Consider the following 10,046-nt stretch of genomic DNA (forward strand, 5'->3'; position numbering starts at 1 on the left):
TACGCGCACGTGCAAGCCCGGCCCGAAGCCCGAAAGCCCGGCCTGAAATACAGAAAAATTGAAGCTCGAGCCCGGCCCGAATTATCTTTCGGGCTGCAAAACAAAGCCCGAGCCTGGCCTGAATGTCAAGCCCGACCTGGCCCGGCCCGGGTCGTCGGGCCGGGCTGCCCATGCCCGGGTTTAGCCCGGACTGTCCAGTCGGTTGAGTTTTGAGACCGTTGGGCGCCCATTTGAAGTCCGAACATGCCCGGACGTACGAGGAAGAAATGAGCTTCGACCATAGAGGTGACCTTAATCATTTATTTGATTCATTTATATACATTATAGCCCGTAGCAACGCACGGGCATTCTACTAGTATCTATAGTGAAATAGCTGTAAGGACTTATATTTAGGAACAGAGGGAGTATATGAATTTTTTTTCTTAAGATTTCTTTACATTATAAAAATTTCCTTATTCAAACCTATTAGTGAGAATCCTTTGTTTTTTATTTTCCTATGGCGAATAAAATAAAATTTTGGCACAAAGAAAATCATGCAGGATTAGAATAAGCATGGGATTTGCAATCTTGTGTTTTTATTTCTCTGTAAATCACAGAAACATTCAATAGTTTTCGTTATTATTGGAGGCGCTAATCCACAATGCCAACACTTGTTCGTGAGTCCATGAGTCCCAATGACCAAAGTTTGATTTTTTTTAGGCAAATGACCAAAGTTTGATGAACACCTGTTCTACTGTAGGTGCACCAACCGATCTCACCGTACCCATGAAGCCCTGGCGTGGCCCTCCGGCCTTCACCGAGATCGGCACCGGCACCGGCGCCGGCGCGTCCGGGAACAGACCGACCGCCCGGGTCGCCCTCATCGAGGCGACCCAAGCGGTGCCGCCGCACCGAGGGCTCCCATCACTCTGGCGCTGGCAGGAGGCGGACTGGCGGAGGGCACTCCAGAAAGATTCTTTCTGATTAGACCCATTTTTTGCGAAATCTTTCTGATTAAACCTTTTTTGCAAACTATTTTTTTTGTGAAACATTTTTTGAATTTTTCTTATATTTTTAAAAATTCATGAACATTTTTTCAGATTCACAAACATTTGTTGACTTGGCGAACAAGTTTTGAAATTCCTGAACTTTTTTGAATTCACATTTTTTTAAAATTTCGTGAACTTTATTCATTTCTTGATATTTTATGAAATTTATGAACATTTTATTTTGTGAATTCGTGATAGTTCACTAAAGTTATGGGATGGAAGTACTAATTATGATATTTGATAACATGGAAGGGTTATAGCATGAAACTTTATTACACTTGGAGGAGATTGAAAAATATCACATGACACCATGATCGCAAGTCAAATGTTTGTAAATTAGGAAACAATCAATTTTGCCTTCTCTCGTTGCTATGGGTGTATTAGGCATCTTTAGTCATACCATAACTTAGATGACAGGCGGTAGTTGCGTGGCCGCCAAGTGGGACCGCGGCGGACACCGAAGGGACACGCGGCGTGTCCACTTCGTGTCCGTGCCAATGCATTTCAGGCGCAATTTTGGGCCGGAAATGGGTTCGTGTGGACGCGAAGCGAACGGTTTTTCGAAATGGGTCGGTGCGTTGGACCAATTTTTTTGTCCGCGACAACCCAAACGGACATGGGTTGCCCCGTTGGAGTTGCTCTTAGGCCCACAAAAAGTATTTGTATTAAATAGGAGTACGTATTTCTTTTAGGTATATCGATCAGTGATTGGTTGAAGTGTTCTCGTGTCGTGCACGACCAAAGACTATAAGATGTGCAGCTCTATTTGGATTGACTCGCCCCTTATGTTGGGGTGGTTAGCGCGCTGCTAGTTGCAGGCTAACTTGTGCGCGAGGTCTGCGGTTCGAAACCCCTCAGCTGGATATTTTGTTGTTTTGGTTTATTCTTTCTTTGTTTCTTTCTTTGTGACACTGACATACAGGCCCAGTTTCACGTCAGCAACTGTAGAAGCACGTTATAACGGCAGGAGATGACGCACCGGCAGAATAGACGGAAATGGACTAAAATGTTCTGTTAGCAAAGTTGTTGTACTACTTTTGTGGGGTTTTTTAGTTCTTGTATGAACTTGTTCCCACCAGGACAAGTTTATGTACTAGAAGTGGTATTAACTCAATATAATAAGTTGTTGGAAAACACATCTCAAGATAATGAAAAATTTCTGAAAAAATCACGATATAGGTACCATGCACATCAATTATGATATAAACTTTCAAACTCAAATCCATCCACAACTTGAAAAAAGTAACCCAAATCAGACAATGAATGGTGCCAAATTCGCATTCGGGTTGAATAATATCATATTGGTGCACTTCATTTTTGTTTCTCGGTCGATGAACAAAATTTGGATATGAAGTTTTGAGAAATGGTAGATCTATATTGTCAATAAAGTCTATGGCTTCTTGGATTGAAATGAATTTTCTAAGAATTTTGGAGGATTGGAATCCTTACTAAATTATTCTATATGGGTTGTTTGATTTGTATAATTATTAGATCTATATGAATTTTTCTTAGGATTTCTCCACATTATAAAAGTTTCCATATTCAGACCTATCAGTGAGAATCATTTGTTTTCCCAAAGAAAATCATGCAGGATTAGAATAAGCATGGCATTTGCAATCTTGTGTTTTTATATCTCTGCAAATCACAGAAACATTCAATAGTTTTCGTTATTATTGGAGGTGCTAATCCACAATGCCAACACTTGTTCGTGAGTCCATGAGTCCCAATGACCAAAGTTTGATTTTTTTTTGTTGAGGAAAACAACCAAAGTTTGATGAACACCTGTTCTACTGGAAGTGCGCCAACCGATCTTACCGTACCCACGAAGCTCTGGCGCGGCCCGCCGGCCTTCACCGGCACCGGTACCGGCGCCGGCGCGTCCGGAACAGGCCCATTGCAGCCTTCCACATGCCCGCGGGGTCGCCCTCACTCATCGAGGCGACCCACAGCGGCGCCGCCGCACCGAGGGTCCCCATCACTCTGGCGCTGGGTTATCCGAGGCCGTACTGGCGCTGGCAGGAGGCGGAGGGCGCGGATCTATGGAAATCATCTCTGAAAGATTCTTTCTGATTAGACCTGGCTTGCTCTGACCTGATGAGTGATGCCCTGCTCTGTTCACTCGATTCGACACTGTAAGTGAAATCCATGCGGAAAAAATTCCTCTCCCCGCTTCTCCTGTCATTAACAAGCTTTACTTGTTATTTGTTGTTCCTTGGAGTGACAAATGATGTACATTATGAGCTCCTGAATCATTGGCACTGAAGCTACAATGTATAATTTCTTGTAGCATCCTTGTTTTGATCCATGTTGTCGTTTTTGCTACTCTGCACTGCACCACAAGATACTGACAGAATCTAACTTGTACTCCAACACCCACTGGGTCTTTACACTCCTTGGCATTGCTAAAAGTAGGAAAATGATTCCAGCAGATGTCACTAGATTCCTTCTGCTCAGATTCGAAAAGTTCTCGATTGGAACCATGTCATGATTTCATCTGCATCTCTCTGAATAACTTTTTAAACGAGACTCTATTTTCAACGGAAGATATCATGATAACAAGACCCACAAGTATCAGCTGGTATGGTGTGTATCTGCATATATGTATACCCTTTTGCTCTGAGCTTGGGCATCGTTGGCATTGTGGCTGCTTCTCTGCCGAAGTATTGGTGGTTCTTGGCAAAGGTAAGAGGCTTCTGGTCTTTCTATTCTCTACATCCTTAGAGCATAAGCTTGCTGCAGCTTAAGATCATGTTTATGGTCTTCTGATCCTATTTTAGGCTGCTCTTTTTCTCCGGGCTTGGGGCTGCTTCTCTGCAAAAGTATTGGCTTGTTCAAAGAGCTCCTGGGCAAAGGTAAGAGGCTTCTTGTCTTTGTACTTGCAACATCTTTAGATCATAAATTTGCTATACCTTTAGATCATGTTTATGATGGCACACAGGAACCTAAAGTGCATAGCTTACGTTCTATTTGTCCTGAAATTTAAAATGGTTCTAGTATTAGACACTTTTCTTTGATTTAGCTGGCATGATGCATGCGCATCCATGTGAAGTTGGAACAAACTGCTGGTAATAACTCATATTACTACATCTTTTTATTTTCCTCTTAAAGAGGTATTGGCTGTTGGCAAAGATGTGTTGGCTTCTTGTCTTTCTACTAGATCATAAACTTGCTAAACCTATAGATCACCTGAAGTGCATAGCTTACTTCCTGTTTGTCCTTAAAAAAACTTGCTCCAGTATTGGACACCTTTCTTGGATTTATCTGACATCGAATATATGCGTCAATGTGAGGTTGGAACAGACTGCTCATAATAACACACACTACTACACCTTCATATTTTAGGCTGCTGTATCTTACATTTGTCATGGCACCGGATCAATACCATGAGCAAGGTAACAGGAGTGGTCACAACATCAGCAGCAAATCCTTTCAAAGATGTGAGGGCTGCGATGCACATTACTATTGGTGTCATATGGATGATACCCAGAAGTATTTCTTTAAGTGCATGGTTGGCAATTTCCAAGATAAAATGGCAAGCCCTCGTGCATCGATGCCCTTTCTCTCCTTCAGATGGAATTCCATCCCTGTTCAGAATGATAACTTCGTTGTTTGCGTGTTCATGCAGACCATACCACAGAAGTTTGTGGAGAATTTCAAAGGTCAGATCTCTGAAGTTATCAAGCTAGAAGCACCTGATGGAAACATATTCAACGTTCAGGCTACCAAGGATCTAAACAAGATAGTCCTGGGATCTGGATGGGGGGTATTTATCAGCTTTTACGAAGTAAAAGAGGGCTATTTCCTGGTCTTTAGGTACATGGGGGCTTCTCACTTCAAAGTTCTGGTATTTGATTTTGCAAGTTGCTGTGAGAAGGAAGTGTTACACGTTCTCATGAACTACGGTCCTAATGCCCAAGAAAAAGACATTCGTCTTGATCAATCGCCGCTGAGTGAAAGGCGATGCCAGAATGGTGGATCAAGCAACGGTGGGTCCCATCGAAGGTGCGAGCACTGCGATGTGCATTTCTATTGGCATCACATGGATGATAGGCAGAAGCATTTCTTGAGGCTCATGTTTGGCGATTTCCGTCAAGAAATCGTAAGACCCTGTATAATCAATGCCCTTCCTGCCGCCTTGATGAAATGTCTTCTTGATCAGAGATATATAATTTGCTAATTGTTTTGTTGTTTGTTCCTGCAGAGTATACCAGAGAAATTTGTGAACAATTTCAGAGGCAGGATATCTAAAGTTATGAAGCTAGAAGCTCCTGACGGAAACGTATACAACATTCAGGTTATCAATGATCTGAACAAGATATTCCTTAGATCTGGATGGGCAGCATTTGCCAGTGCTTATGAACTAAAAGAGCATGACTTGCTGGTGTTCAGATACATTGGGGACTCTCACTTTAAAGTCCTAATATTTGACCCAAGTGGTTGTGAGAAAGAATTATTCCACATTGTCATGAACCACACTCCTAATCTACCAGAAACGGGCATATCTCATGATCAGCCATTCCTCAAAGAAACAAGGCGTCACTGCGAATCACGTGATTATAACAGTAGGAAAACTAAAAAGATGACTCCGCTGGACTCTCCTTCACCGAGATCAGGTAAAGAATTGAAGAGTTGCACGTATATTCTCATTGGTACCTGTAAATTGCTAACTGATGTCTTGATGATCGGTGTTGTGCAGCTGAAGGTGTCAAATCTCCAGAGGACACCCTGAATTCAGGTGGCCTTCGGGAAACCACCAAGCCTCGCTATGTTCTAGCAACGGGGTGCAATCTGACTACAGCGCAGAAGGCAGAAGTCGACGCGCTTGTGAGGAAAGTTAGGCCTGCTATTCCGTTTTACATCAAAGCCATGAGCAAGACAAGTATCTCTGGATCTCTGGTATGTGTGCAATATCTTCTACAGATTCAGTGAGACTCCTGCAAAATTTGTCATTTAATGTTCAGATCTCTTGTCTAAATTTTGTTGGAATTTTTAAAATTATAGTATCTCTTCGTAAATTATAATCTTCAATAAATTTCAAAGCCTGATGATCCAGTCGTCTCTCATAGGTCATCTGCAAGGATTACGCTGCCAAATACCTTCCAGATGGAGACCAATTCATCACACTCTGCCATCCTCATAAGAGCAACATATGGATAGACAATTTGAAGGTTATCACTGATGGTTCCCGCATGCTTTCTGTTGGCTGGTCTTGCTTCGTTCTCCACAACGAGTTGCGGGAAAGTGACATCTGCCTATTTGAAGTATGGAAAAGCGACGGTGACGTGACAATGGTTGTTCATTCTCTCGAAGGAGGTCATCACCTACAAGGTGAGTATGAAACACATTGACACCTGAACATATGACATTATAAAATAATGCTCAGGATCGCCAACTTAAAAAAAATGAAATTATGAGTCGACTTAGAAATAGATACCTTTTTGTTATGTAGCCCGAAAATGCACAAGCCTGAACCAGTATGGAATGGAGTGAGCTAGTGTCGCTTTACTTGATCATTTTGGATGCCCATTCGTGTTTTTACAGGGAAAGAGCCCGAATCTCAGAAAAAGCGTAGATATCCAGTTAAGGCCGAGGCCACCGAGGATGAGGAGAGTGACAAGGAACATGCTGAGTCCAACTACTACTACTCAAGGCACGCCAATGGCCTGACCAGCGATGAGCAAGAGGATATATTCAGGTCAGCGTTGATCCAACAGGGCAATCCCGTGTACGTCGCCGTCCTGGGGAAGAATCACGTTAAAAAGGGGAACAACTTGCTGGTAAGTTCAGTTGTTCTACTAATCACAGACTGGATTACCTAGATGGTTTAGGAAACTGTCTCTGATAGACATTCTGAACCGTCTGCCACGAAGATTTCTGTGGTAGTGACTTATGTTCTGTATGCAGACCATCCCTAGAAAGTTTGCAGCAAAGCATCTCGCGGCGAGGTCACATGACATCCTGCTCCTGAGACCCAACAGGGGAAAGAAGTGGTGCGTGAGGTACTACTACCATTCGAGCTTAAGGGGTTTCAGCAACAGTCCATGGACCAAGTTCGTCCGCGACAACAAGCTGCAGGAGGGCCACGTCTGCGTCTTCGAGCTGATCAAAGGGGTGCGTAAGGCGACGATGATTGTCCACGTGTTCAGGAAGGTTGATGGCAGGCTTGTTCTGCTGGACTAACTAGCTAGGCTCCTGCGTAGCTGTATCCTTCTCAATTTGTCGTTGAATAATTGAAACCTGTTGCCACCGAGAGCTGAACTGGGAGTAGTTTATGTACGAGGCAAGTGCACTAATATGGTTCCGGTAGAACTAGTTGTTGAGCCATACCGTGTGAATGTTCATTCCTGATCTGTTCAGGCGTCACTGTGATTTCAGAAGATAGAGAAGTATTTCGGCACCATGCCAACAAATCTAGTGCTCACTCCACTGAAATTCTCATGAATGTAAGCTCAGTTGACTGAAATTTTATTGAACCTAAATTGAGTATCAGCTAGTGCATATTTTACTGAGGGCTGCTACTCAACTAATCGACGACGAGAAGTTGTAGCATGTAACTTGTGTGTTCATGTTTAATTTCGCAGTAGGAGGTTCTCCTACTGTTCGGGGTTCACAAAAAAACTTGTGTGTTCATGTATCGGTTCTTTAAGTGGTGATCGATTATGAAAAATTAATTGCTCGTTGCAGTGATCTGGTTCTGGCTATTTTAATTCAGCAATGGCTTACGGTGATGCCTGCCGCTGGAAATCTTTTGATTCTTTTTATATACATAAGTTCAGTGAGCAGCATGCATGTTTTCCCTCTTGTTTTGCAAAGTAAGAATTAGTATCTCTGGTTCTTTCCAGTTCATAATCATATCTGGTTTCGGAAATTTGGAAATATGTGAAGCAAATTGGCAGAAGTTGCCGATCACAACATAAACAGCAAGAATCAAGCGGTAATTTATTCTGTTTATGAGATTGAGATCGAGGGGGGATGAGTACTTACGAATTGATATACAGGTGCTAGATGAGGACTTACAAATTGATATGATCCTAGCATATTTTGTTACTATTGTTCTTATTGTCGATGGCAATGAAAACAAATTTAGAATTTCGAAATAACATCTTCTCGATTTGATTTGTGGATGGGCTCGTAGCTCAGTGGTGTCGCCCCACTGACCTAGGTTCAGCCCCTCTTCAAGTCGAAATTAGCGTCTAGCATTCTCTCTTAATATCTGGTCTCGTTTCTTTTAACTTCTTCTCGGTTCACCGAATAAGTTAGATCACATCTAATTACTTGAAACCACATATAACTTGTTTTGCTTGCGTTGGTAATGCTGGCAAAAGATAATCTGAAGAAAAAAAGGAATTGACAAGGATGCACCAAGTGTTGCTTTTGTGGCAATGAAGAGTCCATTCAACATCTATTCCTTCACTGCTCACTTGCTAAACTATTAAGCAATCTGTTCATATAGCTTTTAATCTACCGCCACCTGTAAGTAGTATGAATATGTTAGGAAACTGGCTAGTGGGGGTGCATCCCAAATTGAAGTCTCAGATCCATGTGAGAATTTCTGCTTTACTTTGGGTCATTTGGAACACTCGTAATGATTGTATTTTTAACAGAACAAAAGTTTCAAGAAAAATGCAGGTTATCTTTAAGGCCATCGCCTAGATCCATATGTGGTCATTACTATCCAAGGGGGAGGATCGGGCGCCCACGGACTTTGGGTGTAGCCCATGAAAGATAGTCTCTCGGGATTTATTCAACCGATTTGGTTGGCGGCCTACTAATAGGATTTGTGATGCATGAGGCTCATTTTCCTTCGATTTCCTCTTTTTTAGTTGTCAGTTGTCGTTGGGGCACCTAGGTATGGCTTTTTTTTTGACAAATTTTATTGTGATTGAGTGATGAACTTTGAAATAATCAATAAAAGGTTGCATACATCACTCAATGCAGAGGACGAGGGGCATCCCCTCTTTTAAAAAAACTATACTCCAGGCCATTCCATCTATGCATAGCTATGCCACACAAGGTAAAACTATGCTTCCCCCTAGACATGGGATTCCTCTACATTATTAAATTTCCATAATTCAAACATATTAGTAAGATTTTTTGTTTTTGTTTTTCGACCCTAATAACTGGGAAACGTCAGCTCTAGAGGGGGGTTTCGGCCAACGATTCGTTCTCCTTGGAGGGATCGATCAAACGAATGATTATGTTCGATAGAACGAAACCCCGAGGGCAAACCCCTCCCTCTCTGTACGATGTTCTCCTAAGGAGCTCCAATTGGGCCAAAAACGTCCAATTTGCTAGTACTACTACCAAGCCAAGCCCAAAATCTGGTACTTGGACATGTTTTGAATATGCAAAATGGATCAGATAAAAAAATGGCATCACATATCTATATTTATATCTATACCAATATAAAAAGATCCAAATGGACAGATTTAAACCATCTCGACCGTCAAATCATGTTATCTAGCGGTTCAAATTGCTCTAATGTTAAGCACCAAACACATTTAACGCTCTAATTACTCACCACTGCCATTGGTTATAAACACGTTTTGACTCAACGTTATCCCTTAAAATCTGCCATGTAATTAATATCCTACCATTCTTGTGAAAAAGTAATTGATATCTTACCAAATACCAACATACAATAGATATATCTTACCTGATATAATGTGCAACTAATATCCTACCTAATATAAACGTGCATTGCACGTACATTATTACTAATATATGATAAAAATGCCATCATATGCAGGATCAGATAAAAAATGCTTTAAAAGTTAAATTTGTAATGTCTTGATAATACAAAAGGACTAATTGGTGGGGGTATGTTCATACAAAAGTCGGCATATATGAGATTTTATAAAATATCTTATACAAATAAAGGTTAGCCATGATGTTTCATAAAAAGATGATGGAAAAACATTGAAAAGAAAAATGTGAAAGTTAAAACTTTTTTCATGGTAATACGTGTCTCATTTGTACTCCCTCCGTCCCAAAATAAATGTCTCAACCAAAATAAGT

At 41.6% G+C, this 10,046-nt stretch overlaps 1 pseudogene; it reads left to right on the top strand.

The window, feature by feature from the left end:
* Positions 1-3,627: 3,627 nt before the first annotated feature.
* On the top strand, positions 3,628-7,560 carry LOC123106622 (B3 domain-containing protein LOC_Os12g40080-like; annotated as a pseudogene).
* Positions 7,561-10,046: the final 2,486 nt, after the last annotated feature.

Source organism: Triticum aestivum, chromosome 5A, assembly GCF_018294505.1.
Source record: "Triticum aestivum cultivar Chinese Spring chromosome 5A, IWGSC CS RefSeq v2.1, whole genome shotgun sequence".
NCBI lineage: Eukaryota > Viridiplantae > Streptophyta > Magnoliopsida > Poales > Poaceae > Triticum > Triticum aestivum.